The 19775-nt window shown below is 48.0% G+C and overlaps 1 pseudogene; it reads left to right on the plus strand.

Annotated features, from left to right (window-relative positions):
* The first annotated feature begins 11585 nt into the window (after positions 1–11585).
* On the plus strand, positions 11586–14575 carry LOC136653023 (olfactory receptor 14A16-like; annotated as a pseudogene).
* Positions 14576–19775: the final 5200 nt, after the last annotated feature.

Below are 19775 nucleotides of genomic sequence, written 5' to 3' on the forward strand. Positions count from 1 at the left end.
CCAATTATATACAGTGAGAAAAAGTGTGAATTGTGGCCTCCAAAATATCAATCATGAGAAATTCAACTTTTTAAAAATATAAGTATGCCTGTAGACGTGCCTGCAAGTATGCCTCAGTAAACACAGTGGGACTTACTTCTGAGTAGATAGGAGCATCCAATATCTACCGATTCGGTTATCCACGGATGGGGGGGCAATAGGCGGTGCAGAAAAAGAAGACAAATTTACTTACTTTTTTCTCATTGGTATCTTTCAATAGTAGGTATATTCCCTTTTCAAAAATGTTAGGTGATTGTATGTCAGCATATCTAGGTTGTGTATAATTATACTTATTTTTTTCCATTGTTGTCTTTCAATAATAGATATAATTTCCAAATGCTTTTAGGTCCATTTGCATCAGCATATCTGTATCTGTTGAAATGCTTCCCCTCCTTTGAAATTTGGCACTGTGTGTCGTTCTTTCTAACATCTTTGCCGATGAAAGGCTTTCTACGTGGGAAGGAAATGGTATTAATATCTCCGGTGACTGCTTTGAGACCTACTCCCAGGAGTCCAGCACAGCTCATTAAAAAAAATTGGAAAAATAAATTGCTGAGTCTTTTTTTTTTCTTATTCTTCTGATTTGTTTTTCTGTTTGCTTAACAAGCCGAAAAATATCATTGGCATAACTAAGCTGAGTAAATATCTAAAGATAAGAAAATTCCACCCAGCTGGCTAACAGAATCTAATTGTGACAAATCCCTCTCCCCCGCCCCCATTTTTGGCCTATTTTCTCGTGCTTTCTCACACTCTTACCTCTGCAAAAAAAGCTGCTGGACCATGCCTTGCAAGAAGCCTTTGTCTTGTGTCTGAAACTCCATTATCCAGTCACAGATTTGTTTGTAGGGTTGGGAAATTCCTCCATATCAGGAGTGCCGAGTTTGACATGCACTTATCAATTGGAAAGCTGAACTTGTCCATTTAGTCAAGGGGATGGGATGGAGTGACCAGGTGGGTTCCACTCCTCCAATCAGCTTACCTGATGACATAATCAAAGCAAAGTTATATATTTTCAAGCCCACAGGGGGTGGGAGTTGTTCTCTGCCATATACCTGAGGGACCCATTCATTTGGAGCTTGGAAAGGAGCACCCACTTGCTCATCTGTGAGTACAATCTGGAGAGACCTTCATTCACTTAGGCTAGAAGTAACCTAACTAGATCATGACTTTTTTTGCTTTGTCTACTAAGTGACTCCACCCAAGATGCAAATGATCCCAGTTTAATGTAGGGCCATGTTGGGAGATGAGTTCTGAGATGAGAATTTGAAGAGCAAACCAGCTCCATCTGCTGTGCATTAGTGGTTACTGCAGCCGTTTTGGAAAACATCTCTTTGTGTGCTCCGTTAAGCTCACTGTTTCTCCATTTGCATGCTTGTACTTTTACTATCAACCATTCTTTCCTATATTGTTTAATTCCCTTTTGGTTTAGACTTTTAGGGCACAACAGTGAGACAACAGTGAATTGCGGAATGCAAGTGGAGAAGGCTTTCTTCTTTTTTTATAATTAAATATTTTATTTATTTATTACAGATACAGGTAAGGAAAATGGGTTATACTTGGGGCTGGTACTACACAGGTTACACATGAGGATATTGGCCCTAGATTACAACATGCATCATTCAAAAAAAAAAAAAAAGTTACCAAAACGACTGAAAAAAACGCAATAATCATCAATACAAAGGCTATCATATTTATCAGTATAAAAATTTAGATTTATCGAAACACTCAATATTGTTTAACTAAAATTATCTATCCAGTCATAAAAAGGCTTCCAATATTTTCTTACTCTGCCTAAATCTCTCTCTTTCATTCTTTCTGTTAAAACTTCCATTTCTGCTATTTCATAAATTTTGTCTATTAAATTTTCTCTAGTTGGCACGTATGTAGATTTCCAATTTTGCACAAACAGTAGTCTTGCTGCTGTAGCAATATGTATAGTAAGGTATTTCTTACATTGGTCTTTAATTTCTGATGTCACATTTAGGAGGAATATTTCTGGTTTGAATTGTAATACACAATTCAATATCTCTTGCAAGAATTTATGTATCATTTTCCAGTATTTCTTTGCTTTTTCACATGTCCAACACATATGATAAAAGGTTCCTTCAACCTCTTTACATTTCCAACACTTATTTGATGACCCAGAATACATTTTTGCTAATTTCTCTGGAGTTAGATACCATCTATAAAACATTTTATATAAATTCTCTTTAAAAGAAGCTGCTTTAGTTATCTTAATATTTATATTCCAAATTTGCTTCCAGTCATCCATTGATATATTATATCCAAAATTTTTTGCCCAGCGCACCCTTGCATCTTTAACTGTCTCATCCTCCATTCTTATCTCAAGGAGAAAATTGTACATTTTTTTATATACTTCTCATCAATCAAAATATTTTATCAAAACTTATATCTTCTTCATAAAAACCTATTTTTTTGTCTTCTCGAAATCTTGTTCTTATTTACATTTCATTCCACCAGTCCAATTTTATTCCTTTCTCTTCTAACTCAGGCTTACTTAGGATCTCTCCTTTAATATTCAGCAGATCGCTGTATGATTTATTTTGGTCTTTTTTAATCCAGTTCAGATTAGTTACTGTTTCAAGCGGTTTTATCCATCTGGGTAATTTAGAGTATAGTTAGTTGTTGGCAACATTCAGTCTCAAAAGACTATGGTATCACACTCTGAATGGTGGTTCTGGCACAGTGTCTAGTGTGGCTTGTATTTTATCTGTTCCCATATCCAAATTAAAGATCTTCTTAAAATTTGTTGTCTAAAATATCCATGCTGTTTGACTTTATCATAAAACAGGAATGCGTGCCAGCCTGTGGTTTTTGAATTGATATGTTTTAGATACTGAGATTGTCATTTTAAGGGACTAGATGGATTAAAAGAACCTCTTATTTATTAAGAAAGAGAAGAATAGTAAAAAGGAAAGAATGACATCAAAAAAGAAAGTTAGTAAAACTACACCTAAGACATCACCATTAGTTGGATCACCGATTGCTACATATGCAGCTCTGGAGCACAGGAGGGAAAGCCAGACTTCATTACTGGATCTGTTGAAAGATTTTAGAAGAAAAAAAGATATGAAAGAAGAGATAGGCAAACTCTCTGAACAAATGAAGTAAATAAACTCCTCTCTGACAAGTATGCAGGATCAGATTACAAAAAATAAGCAGGATGTCAAGAATTTAAAGAGAGATACAAAGAAAACAAATAAAAGTATGGAGGAGATAGAAAAGAGAATGGATCAAATGCAAAAGGAAAACAAAGAACTAGAGACTTCTGTAATGAGACAGGAGATGGAAAAAGCAGCATTTATTATCAGAATACAGAACCTTAAAGAAAAATCTTCAGAAGACACCAGAAGTCGAATAGAAGAATGGTTGACAATGGAGTTGAAACTGGAGGAGGATCAGATTAAAGAGATAATAGATACTGCATACAGAGTCAATTCTAGATATGCAAGATTGAATAATAAGCCAAGAGAGATAGTGATAAAGTTTACGAAAAGAACTTCAAGAACTATAATATATTAAAAAGATTGGAGGAAAAACAAAGAGTAGTGGAGGGAGAGCAAGTGAGAGTTTTGAGAGAAGTTCCCTGGAAAGTTCACCAAAAAAGAACACCTTATAGAAATTTTGCTGCAATACTTAGAAGAAATAGTGTGAAATATAATTGGCAAATTCTGGAAGGCCTCCTGTTTGTTTATAAAGAGAAAAGATTTAATATAAATTCAATGATGAAAGTTCAACCATTTTTATCAAAATATGGAGAAAGCCTAGGAGAACAAAACAGGGAACTCTCAGAGAAAGAGAGTACGTCCTCTGAAGAAGAAGAAGAATCTTCAGATCAAACTAAAAAAGAACAGAATGGAGAAAAGAAAAAGAAAGAAAGAGATGGATCAAGATATAGAAGATAGCCAAGAAGAAGTAGAAGGAGCAGTGGGAGGAAGAAGGAAAATACAAACAAGATAGAGAACAAGGTAAATATCAAGAAAGGCAAAAAAAAATTTCTAAGTGAAAATGGCTGAACAAGTGAAATTTTTTTCTGGACATATTAATGGACTGAATTCTCCTCAGAAGATATTTTAGACAACACATTTTAAGATCTTTAATTTGGATATGGGAACAGATAAAATACAAGATATATTCTAAATTACCCAGATGGATAAAACTGCTTGAAATAGCAACTAATCCGAACTGGATTAAAAAAGACCAAAACAAATCATATAATGATCTGTTGAATAATAAAGGAGAGATCTTAAGTAAGTATGAGTTAGAAGCAAAAGGAATAGAACTGGATTGGTGGAATGAAATGCAAATAAGAACAAGATTACAAGAAGACCAAAAAATAGGTTTTTATGAAGAAGATATAAGTTTTGATAAAATATTTTTGATTGATGAGGGGAAATATATTTTAAAAATGTACAATTTTCTCCTGGAGATAAGAATGGAGGACAAAATAATTAAAGAAGCAATGGTGCATTGGTGATATAATATATCATTTTAAGTAAAGCATTTCTCTGTCTCTGAAGTAGGTCTAAAATTGCAGACTGGCAGCTTTGTTAAAAATAGCAAGGTTTTAAGGTTGCTCTTGGCAGCATACCAAAGGCATCTAGTAAGAAGATAACAGTTTAGAACAATACACACATTGTAAATAGGGAGGAAGATGTTGGGAAACTCCCATCTTAAGCTCCCTGCTTGTATAACTGAACAGTGAACAGATGAATACCCTTGGCAAAAAAGGCAGTTTGTAGTTTTAAAATCATTATTCTTTCAGACTTCTTTTAAAACCAAAGGACAGTGTTATATACATATATTAAAAACATAGAATAGTAAAAAGCTATTAGATTTTATTATTAAAGATGCTTAAGCCTCAAGTCTGAAATGTAACTCAGATGCAACCTTGGCAAAAGCATTCCTAAGCCTGTACCTCTGTAGACCTTAAGGACTCAAAGTCTTGCAAATTTGAACAAGGGAGTTGCATCAAAGATAAGACTCTTGTCTTGGCACCAGAAAGCGAGAAAACCAAAAGATGCTATGAGAGGGACTTGCAACATTGTAGTAAGGGAAAGTCTTACTTGGCAGGTTGAAATAGAGTTTTAGCTAGCGAGACACAGATAATAAGATAAGCAGAAACATTACCATGCATTCCCCAATAAATACAGCCGACAACAGGTATGGGATTAAATGGGCCACTTTATTAACTTACAACAAGCGCAACAAGGCCAAATAGGAAACAATACCCAAACTAAGTGCGGGGTTCTAAATGGGGGAAACGGCCTAGCTGTCTACGTCCCCCAGTCTCATAGGGCGTCCACCCAACTCCAGGCGTAGCTCAATTGTTATTAAGCCCGCCTTTCACTGTCGCCCAAAGAGGGTAAGCCAGCCAAACTACTCTGCCTTCAGGTCACCCCTGCAAGGCCCCAAAGTTCAGACCAGGGGCTAGCCAGCCTGCCTCCTTGAGCCGGACAAGCATCCAAAGAGCGGTTCTGGTTCACCCCTGCCCTTGCTGGCTTAGATTGGACGCCGGAGAAGGTGTTCTGTCTACCCACCCCACACTTCTACCGCCAGTGACCAGGACAGTAATTAATATCTTGCAGACCCAAACGTGCTCCATAGCCAGTCTGAGGTAGGCGAAAACAAAACACCATCATATTGCCAATCAGATGATGCTCAAAAATTCCTACCCGGTCCTCCGTAGAACGACCAGCTAATCCCAGACTAGCTACAGGGCGGGTGGGCGGGGGTCGCTTCCAGGAACGGAACTGAGCCGGGTCTAGCGCCTGCGCGCTAGATCAGGCTCAGTTGTCCCGCCCCGCAAGGCCAGCCAGCCAATCAGCTGGCAGCAAAGCCCTGCTGCCGGCTGATGGGGGGCAGCCTGGCAATCATTGCTAGCGTGCCTATACAGGCACGCTAGCTGCCTTTACCATGCATTCCCCAATAAATACAGCCGACAACAGGTATGGGATTAGATGGGCCACTTTATTAACTTACAACAAGCGCAACAAGGCCAAATAGGAAACAATACCCAAACTAAGTGTGGGGTTCTAATGGGGGAAACGGCCTAGCTGTCTACGTCCCCCAGTCTCATAGGGCGTCCACCCAACTCCAGGCTTAGCTCAATTGTTATTAAGCCCGCCTTTCACTGTCGTCCAAAGAGGGTAAGCCAGCCAAACTACTCTGCCTTCAGGTCACCCCTGCAAGGCCCCAAAGTTCAGACCAGGGGCTAGCCAGCCTGCCTCCTTGAGCCGGACAAGCATCCAAAGAGCGGTTCTGGTTCACCCCTGCCCTTGCTGGCTTAGATTGGACGCCGGAGAGGGTGTTCTGTCTACCCACCCCGCACTTCTACCACCACAAGGGGAGGTCAGCCTAGCGCTTGGCCTTCCCTACACCCAAAAAGAGGTTCAAGCCTTGTTGCAACTCTGAAAGAAAGCGCCCATAACCCATAGGAGAAAGGTGAACACCATCGCCACGGTAAAGAGCAGGCTCCTCAAAACCAATACTGGGATGATGGATAGCCGCTCCACCAAGCTCCGTGACGACCCTGCCCAGGTAAGCGTTGACCCTTTTGCGTGCTACCTCGATTCTTTTAACGCTACTCGCCCACCGCCAAACTCGCCTGGGCAACATGTCAGACCACAGGATAGTGATCCCGGGAAACTGACGGACTAATGCGTTAAAATCCTTGCGGGCCTGGAGCCTCAAGGACATGGACGTCCTCTGACCCAGGTCATTTTCGCCCAGGTGTACCACGATTACCTGCGGCAGGGGGTTGACAGCAATGTACTCCAAAAAGGCCGGGAAAAATTGGCCCCAACACATACCCCTCTTGGCCAACCAGTCAATGTGCGCAACATCACCCAGCGCCAGCTGAGAGCCAAAACTGGATGACATGGCATGCTTCCGAGCCCAAAAAACTATAGAGTGTCCGCAGATCAAGACCCTGGCTGGGCAGCTCCTTCGCGGACCTGTGGGAAAAAAGAAGCACATCGTGAGATAAGCTCACTGGCCAGGCCAAGAGAAAGGAGGAATCCTTCCTCTGCTCTAATGCTCACCCCCATGGCCAGTCACGGTGAGTGACCTGGTCCGCCTTACCAAACCTACAGTTCACCCCACCTACCCATTACGCCGACGCTGGCGTGGCACATGCTCACCAAGCGCTGCCAACAGAGGCTCTGACACATCTCGCCAACACTGGCGCGGCACACGCCCACCAAGCGCTGCCAGCAGAGCCTACACGGCTCTGACACATCATGCCACGTGGCACTGCACACATTGCGCCCACCTAGCGCTGCACACACCCACTGGCGTTGCACACGGAGCCCTTGCGGCACCTTAACGGACGTAGTATTTAAAGGCATCAGAGCGCCATCTACCAATGCGCCTGATGCCCTGGGGGGAGAAACCAATGCTGGCTGCAGTGGATGCTGCCCCAACCCAGAAGAATGCAGCCCAAACAATTCAGGCCTCAGGCTTAATTGAGACAGCGCTCTTTTAAAAATGGCCTGAAACTGGTAAAGTGAAATGGGGGAACGATCCTCATGGCGAAATAGTGGGCCCACTCCTGCAGGAGCCGTTAAGCAGTACTGTTCCATGACAGATACTGGACAAAGACACCGGCTCAGAGCCTGTTTCAACTGAATCCACTGCCCACGCCCTAACTGGTCCATTTTGGACACTTGCAAATGGAGGGATAAACACCCAGGCCATAACACACAGTCCCCCCACTGAAGGACTCTGTCAGTGGGGGCAAACCGTGACCTAACCAAAACCTCACCTGGGCGAAAAGCCCCATAAAACATTACCAGAGTCACTGCCCTAAACAACAGTGACTCGTAGGTTGAGGAACACATGGCAATGAACTGCATGTGCAACCCCTGTAAAATGGTGGGCGTGATAGGCAGGCGCTTGTCGGCACCTGTGGGGAATTGCCGGCCAAAACCAGCCACCATCTTACGCACCCTAAAATCCTTAGTAACATCCTGAATTCCCCAGGCCTGGGACTGGAAGGAGATGGCCGCCAGATAAATTGACATAGATTTGCTGGATAACCCCCTATTATGGAGTCCCAAAATGAACTGCATAAGAGTGTGGGTCGAAAATGGTCCCTGCTCTGGAACCAAAGCCAACCTGCAAAAAATGCCAAATTCACGAGACTTACTCAAATAACTGGCGCAGGTGGATGGAGCCAGTGATGCCCAGATGGCTTCCTGGGCCTCATCATACCAAGTCCCCACAGCCATGGGGGCATAGGATCCGGATCCTGCCTGGCCTCGGGGGCCAGCAGCCGAAAGCGCTCCTCCTGAAATCGAGAGAGAGCATCGGCTATGCTACTTTCAATCCCAGGAACATGTCTGGCTGAGAAAACAGTGTTGATAGTAAGACACTGTTTGACAAAGACTCTAACCAGATTCATAACCTGGGGGGATTTGGAGGTCTGCCTGTTAACTATGTGGACCACGGCCAGATTATCGCACCAAAAGCGAACTGAAGAGTTGGCAAACTCCACAGCCCACAAGTGGACAGCCACGACAATCGGGAAGAGCTCCAAAAATGTCAAGTCCCTGGTGATCCCCTCCTGGGCCCACACCCGTGGCCAGGGGGCTGCACACCAGCGTCCTCAGAAAAACACTCCAAATCCCAATCCTCCCGCAGCATCAGAATGAACCTGGAGCTCGGCCTCAATCAACTGTAATGATCTCCAAAAGGAGATTCCGTTGAAATCTTTCAAAAACTCCAGCCATAGCTCCAGGTCCTCCCGCATACCAGGTGACACCCGCAGTCTGTGAGACGGACGCCAAAGCCCCGCCATGGCATCGCATAAACGACGCACAAAGGCCCTGCCGGGGGCAATGACCTTACATGCAATGTTAAGATGCCCCACCAGACTTTGTAGTTCCCTCAATGTTAACTTGCTAGTCCCTAGGGCGCTAGTCAACATCCCGATCAGGTTATCTAATTTGTCCCTTGGCAGGCGGCTGGTCTGAGTAACCGAGTCCAACTCGATACCTAAAAAGGTGAGCTTGCTAAGGGGGCCCTCTGTCTTCTCGTGTTCCAGGGGGACCCCCAGCTGCTCACATAGCGCTGTAAAGTCACCCAGGAGCCGAGCACAGACGCCAGACCCAGATGGTCCCATAAAGAGGAAATCGTCCAAGTAGTGGGCAGTGGATTGTAACCCAGTTCTGAAACGCACAGTCCATTCCAAAAATGTACTGAACGCCTCAAAAACCGAACAGGAAATTGAGCACCCCATTGGCAAGGCCCTATCAACATAATAACCGCCCTCAAACTGGAAACCCAACTGGCAGAAATCCTGGGGGTGCACTGGAAGCAATCTAAAGGCAGACTGAATATCTGCCTTGGCCATCAAGGCCCCAGGGCCACACTTCTTGAGGCGGGCCACTGCCTCGTCTAAAGAAGTGTATCTGACTGAACACAGGTGGGTCGGTATCCCGTCGTTTACAGAGGAACCCTCCGGAAAGGACAGGTGGTGAATCAGTCTAAATTGGCCCTGGGCTTTCTTAGGCACCACACCCAGGGGTGATACCTGCAAATTCCTCAACGGAGGAACCGCAAACGGTCCAACTACTCTCCCCGCTTCCACCTCCTTGGCTATTTTTCCTCGCACCACCTCCTCCATGCCAGTCACTGACCGGAGGTTGCGAGCGAACGTGGGCCTAACCGGAGGCGGGGCTTGGATCTTGAAACCAAACTGAAAACCCTCAAACAACAATCTGGCTGCAGAACGATCCGTATAAAATTGCAGCCAGTAAACCAAGGAGGGAATCTCAACTGGCGTTGGGCCCTTTGCCAACACCAGCTGAGGGTCCACCACCAGGCTTTTTTCCACGGAAGGGGCGGAAACCTTGCCGTGGTCCACTGATCCGTGGACATTTTGCAACGGGATGCCCCGCCCCACACATGGGGCAGCCATGGGAAAACGAACATCCCGGCCTGTTGCATTTGCCCGTGGCATTAAATTGAAAGCATGCGCGAGGGGTTCGAACCCACTGCGCACCCTCAGGTGCTGAAGGCTGCTCGGGTCTGGAATGAGCAATCAAATGCCCGCTATCAGCCCTATCCCCCAACGTTGCCCTAGCCGGCAGGACTATCTGCACCCAGAGTTCCCACTGGGGTATAGTCCAGTCCAAAGATGGGTCCTGCGCGGCTCTGATGCGAAATTGATGGTCATAAGCCATCCAAGCTGCACCAGCATGATCGCGCAAAGCGCGATGAATAATGTCCAGGTATTTGAATAGTTTGCCCGCCTTTTTGGGGTGCAACTGGACAGTGACCCCAGCATAGACAATGAACCCATTCAGCCAATTGGTCCAATTCTTGTCTATCTTCCTCTGCCTGACAGTTTCCTCGTCACGCACAGGGTCTCCCACTTTGGGGGTAGGCTCAGGCTCGATGTGAAGGAGACTGAACATGTCCACAAAGTCACCCCGCCATATCTTCTCCTTGACCGACATGGCGAGGTGAGAGCCCAGAGGGATGGCGATGATGCCATACGAAACCGTAGGCTTCTCCCTCTCCACCACCAATCCAAATGACTCATCCCCCCAGTCCACATCCTGCTGGTCCAACTCTGTGTCGGCCGTGGCAGGATAATGACCACACTGGGGGGGGGGTGCCCTGCTGGACCTGGGACCAGACTTGGGACAAGAATATGTCCAACCAAGGGCCCAGGGGTACTGTGGGTAACTGGGCCCCTGTCAAAATGAAGGAGGCCCCCAAGGAGACCAGGGCTGATCTGGTGCAGCCCGGCTAGGTGCCCAAGGAATGCCCTCCTTGTCATCCCACACAGACTCTGCATTGTGACCAAAGCCCGCCTACGGCTCACCTTGCCCACCGCAGCCACTATTAGCCTGTGGCCGAGGCCTTTTAACAGGACGGACCACCTCCTCCTCCACTTCTAGGGTGTTGACGTCCTGCGCCTCGCCCTCCTCGACAGTAACGTGCTTATCCTCCAGAACATGAACCTGCTGGGGAGGGAGAGAGGCCCCTTTACACATCCTACCTGATCTGCGAGGTACGGGGACTGCCCTGGAGCTGGAGCCTCCATCACCCTGCCCCGCCTTGCGAAGGGCCTTCTCTTTTTTTTGCGCGTCATAGCGGGCCATTACAGCCCGCAACTCAGCCATTTGATCTTCCTCATCTGATGATGAGGGAGGGGAGGGGAGGGGAGAGGCCAAGCTGGAACTGCCTTTTTGGCAGCCTTGCCACCCGACTTCTGGGCTTTCTTACCCATGTCCACCCCCCAAGTGAAGGAATATCCCGAGAGGGGCCCACCGCCCCCTGTGTTCTAATTTTTAACTGAATACGATACGAGAGACGGGGAGGACTGCGATTCCAGCAGTGCCGCCGCGGCAGCATGGTTTCTTGTCCCTCGAAGTCCCCAACTCTGAAAATGAGAGACCCTTTGGGCAGTTGAAGCCCTCAAAATGGCCGCCGGGCTATATTCAAAATTTTAAAATGGCGGAGCGCCACAAGGCAGGGCCCAAAATGGCGCCCAGCCACGAGGCACCCCCCCAATGGCCGCCAAAATAAGCCCCAACGGACAGGCCCGCCAAGGGGGAACGCGGGGCGGCCGCCCACCACGGGTGCCTGCCGCCCCCACGGACCCCCCAAAATGCACCCGCCACCGCGGGGTGCGCAGAGCCGCCAAGCGCTGCAAGCCACGTGGCTTGCAGAGCGCGCAGCGGGTCGCCCCCTACTGCTGCCTCTCGGACAGAGCGCACTGCGGGCCGCCCCCCTCGCTGGCACCCTGCAGAGCGCGAAGCAGGTCACCCCCCCTGACGCCGTCCGCAGAGCGCGCAGCGGGCTGCCCACCTCGATATCGGTCACGGGGCCGCTCAGTCGCTGCTCCCCGGAGCGAAACTGCAGAGCGCGCAGCTCAAGAGAGGCTACCCACTGCCAAAGTGACGGGAGCCTGCAAGCGCGGATCCCCGCGCCTCAAGCCCCGTCGTGGGGCAGCCTCTCTCTGCTCCTGGAAAAGCGACCTGCCCAGTCGCTTCCAGGAATGGAACTGAGCCGGGTCTAGCGCCTGCACGCTAGATCAGGCTCAGTTGTCCTGCCCCGCAAGGCCAGCCAGCCAATCAGCTGGCAGCAAAGCCCTGCTGCCGGCTGATAGAGGGGACAGCCTGGCAATCATTGCTAGCGTGCCTATACAGGCACGTTAGCTGCCTTTCTTGAGAAAGTCCCTGTTTGAGAGTTTGCTTGACATGAAATGTAATTTGTTTAAAAACAAATAAGAAAAGAATTCTTAAAAGTAATCCTTTTTACAATAAGAGTTTAGTTTGTTTGTACTAAAGTATACCACTATACATCCCTTGAAAGGTAACAGGTAACACATATAGAATCAAAGCATAGAGTAAAGGAACAAAGGTTGGCAGAGAGCCCCACAGTGTCTGACAGTGCAGGAGAAGAATGTAGAGATAAACAGGTGGCTCTTACAAAGGCCATCTAAGATAAGGATGCCAAGAAATAAGTACAAAGACATGCCAAAAGGCCAATTCTGAATAAAAATGAGGTTACAGTGTACTCTACTGGTACTTGAAAACAAAGTTTTCTATATGATATTGCCTTATTTGAAACTTGTAACTTGAAGCTCACCAATCAAATGTCTGTAAGGCTATCTCTGGCCAATCCAGAGTAAGCCCCATCTATGATGTTAAACTCCAGCCAATGAAAAGTGTAAAAATCCTCAAACAAAGGACCCAAAATGAAATAAAATGGTCAGGTTTAGATTGAAAATTGCTCTCACTGCTTTGGACTGGAGTCCCTTGAGACGCCCGTTGCTGGCAATGAAATAAAGCTTGCAGACGATCACCACTCTTGCCTATTGCGTCTTGATTTTGAACCTTGCAACACCTTGCAACAAGGGAAGGTTTGTTCATCTCTCAGATGGGTGCAACACATGAGTCAGTGGTCAAGAGGCATCCTTCTTTTCACAGACACCAAAAGTCTGAATGATATGATTTCCAACCAGTCAAGCATCACTGAATTCCTTCTACGTGGATTTGCTGATATCCAGGAGCTGCAAATATACCACCGCATCGTTTTTCTCAGTCTATTTGCTGGCCCTCACTGAATCCTTTTTCATCATCACAGTCATTGTTCACAGCCGTCAGCTCCATACCCCCATGTACTTCTTTCTGGCCAACTTGTCATTCCAAGACTTTGGCTCCATATCTGTCACAGTCCCCAAATCTGTGGCAAACTCCTTCATGAACACCATGACCATTTCGTACTTGGGTTGTGTGTGCCAGGTTTTCTTCCTTGTGTTCTTCATGGTATCCCACTTCTTCCTCCTTGGGGTGATGGCCTATGACCGCTACTTTGCCATCTGCAATTCCCTGCATTATGAGACTGTGATGAACAAGAAAGTCTGCATCCTGATGGCAACCAGTGCATGACTTGGTGGCCTCCTTTTTCCGTAGTGCATACCAGAAATGCCTTCACCGTGGAGTTCTGCTCCAATGACATCTATCAGTTCTTCTGTGAAATTCCACAGCTACTCAAGATCTCTTGCTCTGACTCACACCTTACTGAAGTTTGGACTCTTGCCTTTGGTTCTTTTATGAACTTCATTTATTTTTCTCTCATTATTTTTTCCTATGTTCAAATCTTCAGAGCAGTTTTGCAAATTCCATCCACCCAAGGAAAGCAAAAAGCCTTCTCGACATGCTTGCTGCATCTTTTTGTCATCTGCCTCTTTATGATAAGTGGTACATTTGCCTACTTTAGGCCAATCTCCAGCTCCGCATCCGCTTTTGACCTTTTGGTGTCCATGTTTTATTGTTTGGTTCCACCAGTAATGAATCCACTGATCTACAGCATGAGGAACAAGGAGCTTAAAATGGCCTTCTGGAAGCTGATTGCCAGTTTATTCCCCAAATTCTTATACAGATACATACTCCGGTGCTCTTTTTTTAGGAAACAACTTCAGCTGTCCAGGCATTTTTCTGAATAAATTCTGGAGAAGCTCTAATCAAAGCTGGAAATGTTTGTTTCCAATGAAACAATGCAGCGTGCATGCGCTGGGGTTAGCTCAGTCCGTTCCTGGGAAGCGAACCTAGCGGACGCTTCCTCAGGAGTGGAGGAGAGGCTGCCCTCGACGGGGCTTGGAGCGCAGAGAGCCGCGCTTTCAAGCTCCCATCTTGGTCAAACAGCAGGAGCCTCTCTGGGGAGTCGGAACTGCGCACTCCGCACGCCATGCTCCCAGCACCATGTCTGGGAGCTGCGGGTTCGCGCGCCTTACGGGCAGCAGCAGCGGGATTCCCTGTGGGTCCGTGCCGGATGGCTGAGGCCCACGGTGGGTGGCCAGCCAGTGGACCTTGCCAAGGGGACCATGCTTCAGTGCGGGGCTGGCCACTCTTGCCGGGGAGCCCAGCGGGGTGATTCCCCAGTGGGCGGTGGCCATTGTGGGGGGCGCCTCATGGCGTGGCGCCATTTTAAGCAACCCTCATGGTGCAGCGCCATTTTGAAGACCTCTACCCCCACAGCGGCCAATTTGGGGTAGCCTCGTGGGCAGAGGGCTAGTAAAGCCCAGAGATATTTACCCCCCCCCTTTTTATGGTCAAGGTCTTCTGGGATGGGGTTATTGGAGGAAATACAACTTGCTCCTCCCCATTGCCCACTGGGTCTTATTCTACAGGGCTGGAAGGAATTTCCAGGGGCATCTGGGAAGCAATTTTGGGGGCATCTTTGGCGACAGTGGGGTGATACTACACCGGTGACGGAGTGCTGCGGCGTGGCAATCGTGGCCTTCTCTTCGGTGATCATGCCCTTTTAAGGGCCATTGTATCCTACTGTGAAAACAAGAATACTGGGGGTTTGGGGCCCCTTATTTCAAACATTAACTTGAAATGTTAACATGTGAAGACATGGGGAAAAGGGTGCAGAAGTCAGGCGGTAAGGCCACCAAAAGACCAGTCCCGGTACGCCCCCCCCCTTCATTGGACGATGAGGAGCAGATGGCGGAGTTGTGGGCCTTTATGGCCCGCTATGATGCAAGACAGAAAGAGAAAGCTTTTAGGAAGGCGGGGCAGGGTGATGAGGGCTCCAGCTTTGGTATGGTCCTTGGGCCTCGCAGGTCCTCCAGGAAAAATAAATGGGCCTCTCTCCCTCCTCAGCAGGTCTCCGTCCCAACTGCTGCATGGGTAACTGTCCAGGAGGGTGACACACAGGATGACAGCTCTCCTGAGGTTGAGGTTGTCAAGCCATTTAAGAAGACTTGGCCGCAGGCCTATAGAGGCAGTGGTGGGCAAGGTGAGCCAGTGTGTGATTTTGCTCAGAACCTTGAACTGGAGTGGGAGGGCCATCTTTGGTCTCCTGGCTGGGCTTCCCCAGAGCAGCCTTGGTCCCCATGGGGGCCGCCTTCCTTCTGGCAGGGTCCTAGCTACCCACAGTACCCTTGGGCATTTGGTTGGGCATATCCATACCCCAAGTCTAGACCCAAGGCCTTTAGAGCACCTCCTACTTATTGCCAATATCCTGCTGCGCCCGAACCTCATTTAGAACAGCAGGACTTGGACTGGGGAGTTGATTCTCTGGGCTTAGTAGAAGAGAAAGAGAAGTCTAAGGTTTCATATGGAATTATAGCCATCCCTCTGGGTTCTCACCTTGCCTTGTCTGTCAAGGAGAAGATATGGTGAGGTGATTTCGTAGACATGTTCAGTCTTTTACACATTGAGCCTGAGCCTAACCCCAAAGTGGGTGACCCAATGCGAGATGTGGAAACCATTAGGCAGAGAAAAATTGACAAAAATTGGACCAATTGGCTTAACGGTTTCATCATCTAAACTGGGGTCACTGTCCAGTTGCACCCGAAGAAGGTGGGGAAGCTTTTAAAATACCTGGATATCATTCATCGTGCTTTTCGCGACCATGCGGGGGCGGCTTGGATGGGTTATGACCATCATTTCCGCATCAGGGCTTTGCAGGACCCAGCTCTGGACTGGACCTTACCCCAGTGGGAACTCTGGGTGCAGTTGGTTTTGCCTGCCAGGGCGACATTGGGGGATAGGGCGGACAGTGGGCATTTGATTGCATGTTCCAAAACCGAACAGCCTAAAGCACCAGGTGGTGTGCAGTGGGTTCAAAACCCTCACGCACGCTTCGAGTTTAACGCTAAGGGGAAATGTAATAGGCAAGGATGCTTCTATTCCCATGGCTGCAGCATGTATGGTGCTAAGCACCCAGTCGCAAAATGCCCTAGGATCAGTGGTCCCCGGCCGGGTTTTCGCCCCTTCCAGGGCAAAAAGTCTGGGGGCGGACCTGCAGCAGGTGCTAATAAGGGGCCCAACGCCGATTAGGATTCCCTCCTTGGTTTACTGGCTGCAATTTTATAATGATCATTCTGCAGCTAAATTGTTGTTGGAGGGTTTCAAGATTGGGTTTAGGATTCAGGCGCCGCCACCTGCCGGCCACATGTTTGCTCATAACCTCCGGTCAGTTAGAGGCATGGAGGAGGTTGTGAGGAGTAAAATAGCCAAGGAGTTGGAGCATGGTAGAGTAGTTGGACCGTTTGCTGTTCCTCCATTGAGTAACCTGCAGGTGTCTCCTCTGGGAGTGGTACCTAAAAAAGCCCCAGGTCAATTCAGGCTGATTCACCACCTGTCCGTTCCAAAGAGTTCCTCTTTAAATGACAGGATACCCGCCCACCTGTGCTCAGTTGGATACACTTCCTTAGATGAGGCTGTTGCCCGCCTCCAGAGGTGTGGCCCTGGGACTTTGATGGCCAAGGCAGATATTCAATCTGCCTTCAGGCTACTGCCAGTGCACCCCCAGGATTTCTGCCAGTTGGGTTTTTGGTTTGAAGGGGATTATTACATGGACAGGGCGCTGCCAATGGGACGTTAGATTTCCTTTTCAGTTTTTGAAGCGTTTAGTTCATTTTTGGAATGGACTGTACGCTTTAGAACAGGGTTGCAATTCACTGCCCACTACCTTGGTGATTTCCTTTTTATGGGGCCGCCTGGGTCTGGTGACTGTGCCCGGCTTCTGGGTGATTTTGCTGCGCTGTGTGGGCAGCTGGGGGTCCCTCTGGCACATGATAAGACAGAGGACCCTCTGAGTAAGCTCACCTTTTTGGGCATTGAGTTGGACTCGGTGACACAGACCAGTCACCTGCCAAGTGATAAATTAGACAAATTGACTGGGATGTTAACTAATGCCCTAGGGTCCCGTAAGTTAACGTTAAGGGAATTACAAATGCTGGTGGGGCACCTTAACTTTGCCTGTAAGGTCATTGCCCCTGGCAGGGCCTTTGTGCATCGTTTATGCGATGCTATGGCAGGGCTTAGGCGCCAGTCCCACAGACTTTGGGTGTCATTGGGTATGAGGGAGGATTTGGAACTGTGGCTGGAATTTTTGAAAGATTTCAATGGGATCTCATTTTGGAGATCCTTGCAGTTGATTGAAGCTGAGCTCCAGGTTAACTCGGATGCTGCGGGAGGTTTGGGATTTGGAGTGTTCTTTAGAGGACGTTGGTGTGCAGCTCCCTGGCCACAGGTTTGGGTTCAGGATGGGATCACCAGGGACTTTTAGAGCTATTTCCAATTGTTGTGGCAGTCCATTTATGGGCAGGGGAGTTTGCCAACTCTTCAGTTCGCTTTTGGGGCTATAATCAGGCCGTGGTCCACATAATAAACATGCAGACCTCCAAATCCTCCCGGGTTATGAATTTGGTTAGAGTCTTTGTCAAGCAATGCCTGGCTATCAATACTGTTTTCTCAGCAAGACATGTACCTGGGACTGAAAATAGCATAGCCAATGCTCTCTCTCGATTTCAGGAGGAGCGTTTTCAGCAGCTAGCCCCTGAGGCCAGGCAGGAGCCAAAGCCCATGCCCCAATGGCTGTGGGTACGATGAGGCCAAGGAAGCCATCTGGGCATCGTTGGCTTCATCTACCCCAGCCAGCTACCTGAGTAAAATCTGTGAGTTTTGTGTTTTCTGTAAGTTGGCTTCGGTGCCAGAACAGGGACCATTCACGCCCCACACTCTTATGCAGTTCCTTTTGGGACTGCGCAATAGGGGAATACCCAGTAAGTCTATGTCCATTAATCTGGCAGCCATTTCTTTGCAGTCAAGGGCCTGGAGAATTCAGGATTTCACCAAAGAGTTCAGGGTGTAGAAAATGGTTGCAGGGCTTAGAAGGAAATTCCCAGCAGGCCCAGATAAGCGTTGACCTATTGCACCTACTATTTTGCATGGGCTGAGCATGGCGTTTCGTGCCATGTGTTCCTCAGCCTTTGACTCTCTGTTGTTTAGAGCAGTGACTCTTGTAATGTTCTATGGGACCTTTTGCCTGGATGAAGTGTTGGTTAAGTCAAAGCTTGCCTCCCCTGACAGAGTACTTCAGTGGAGTGACTGTGATTTAAAGCACGGGAATTTGTCCCTTCACTTGCGGGTGTTCAAGACGGACCAGTCGGTGTGTGGGCAGTGGATTCAGCTAAAACAGGCTCCGATGTGGCACCTTGTAATGGAAGATCAGAAGATCATCAGGTGGATGATGTGGTGTTGCCAGTGATTCCATGTTTTGACAGCTGGTTGACAGCTCTGGGAAGGGCAGGGCTGGCTCCACAGCTGTAATCAATCAAGGCCAATGGAGACTCTGATGGACACCTGAGCTTCATTTGACCTTGTGAGACTTTGAATGGACGTGGACTCATGGACTGAAGAGATGGCTCAGCTGAGCCTAACTTGGACTTAACAGCTCACAGCTGAGCTGAATTTGGACTTAACAAGGGGCTGCAGGATAAAAGGCAGCTTCAGAAGGTGCAAAGGGCTGGCCAAGCAGGACGCTGACCCAGCCGGAAGCAGAACGCTGACGGAGCCAGGAGCCGGACCCTGACCCAGGAAGCCGGATGCTGACCAAGAGGGCTACCTGACCCAGACCTACAGGAAGAGAGGACTGCCAGGACCCTGCTGGAGGAGACACTCTGCTGGAGAGAACACTGCTGGAGAGGAGGAACTCTACTGCAGAAGACTGGACTGTGCTTTGGAGACCGAATTGGACTTGGACTGGAGGTGTCAGACCTTCACCCATGGAGTGGCGTTTTGGGGAGGGAAAGGCTCTGGACAAGAGGACTTGCAGGGAGTGTCTGTATTTATAGCAATAAATTTGGTTAGTTGCTATAGATAAGGAGTTCTGTGTTCATTCCTTTGCACACCACTACTGTTGTTCCTAGAGATAAAGAGGGTGTTAATTAGCCAAAAAGCGGGCATTAGAAGGGAGTTGGGATATTTGGACGGGGCAAATTGGCATAGTCATCAGGATAGGACAAATTGGGACAGAACACCTTTGCCCAGTATCTTCCATGGAGCAGTACTTCCTGTTGGCTCCTGCAGGAGCAGGCCTGCTTTTTCGCCATTTGGATCGTTCTCCCCTCTCAATTTGCCAGTTTCAGGCCATTTTTAAAAGGGTGTTGGCTCACCTGGGTCTGAGGCCTGAACTTTTCGGGCTTCATTCGTTCAGATTTGGGGTGGCATCCACGGCGGCTCGCAGTGGTTTCTCCCCCAGGACATCAGGCGCATCGGCAGATGGCGCTCTGGTGCGTTTAAATACTACGTTTGGTAATTCTAGTGCAGTTGCATTCCTCCAAGGTGCTGCGCCATGTTGGTGCGATGTGTAGGTGCCGTGCAGGCTCCGTGTTTGCCCCTAGACCAGTTCGGAAGCGGTGATGTGTTGGAATGGCCAGGTTTCTGGCTGTTCAGTGT

This window comes from Tiliqua scincoides, chromosome 5 (assembly GCF_035046505.1).
Source record: "Tiliqua scincoides isolate rTilSci1 chromosome 5, rTilSci1.hap2, whole genome shotgun sequence".
Classification (NCBI taxonomy): Eukaryota; Metazoa; Chordata; class Lepidosauria; order Squamata; family Scincidae; genus Tiliqua; species Tiliqua scincoides.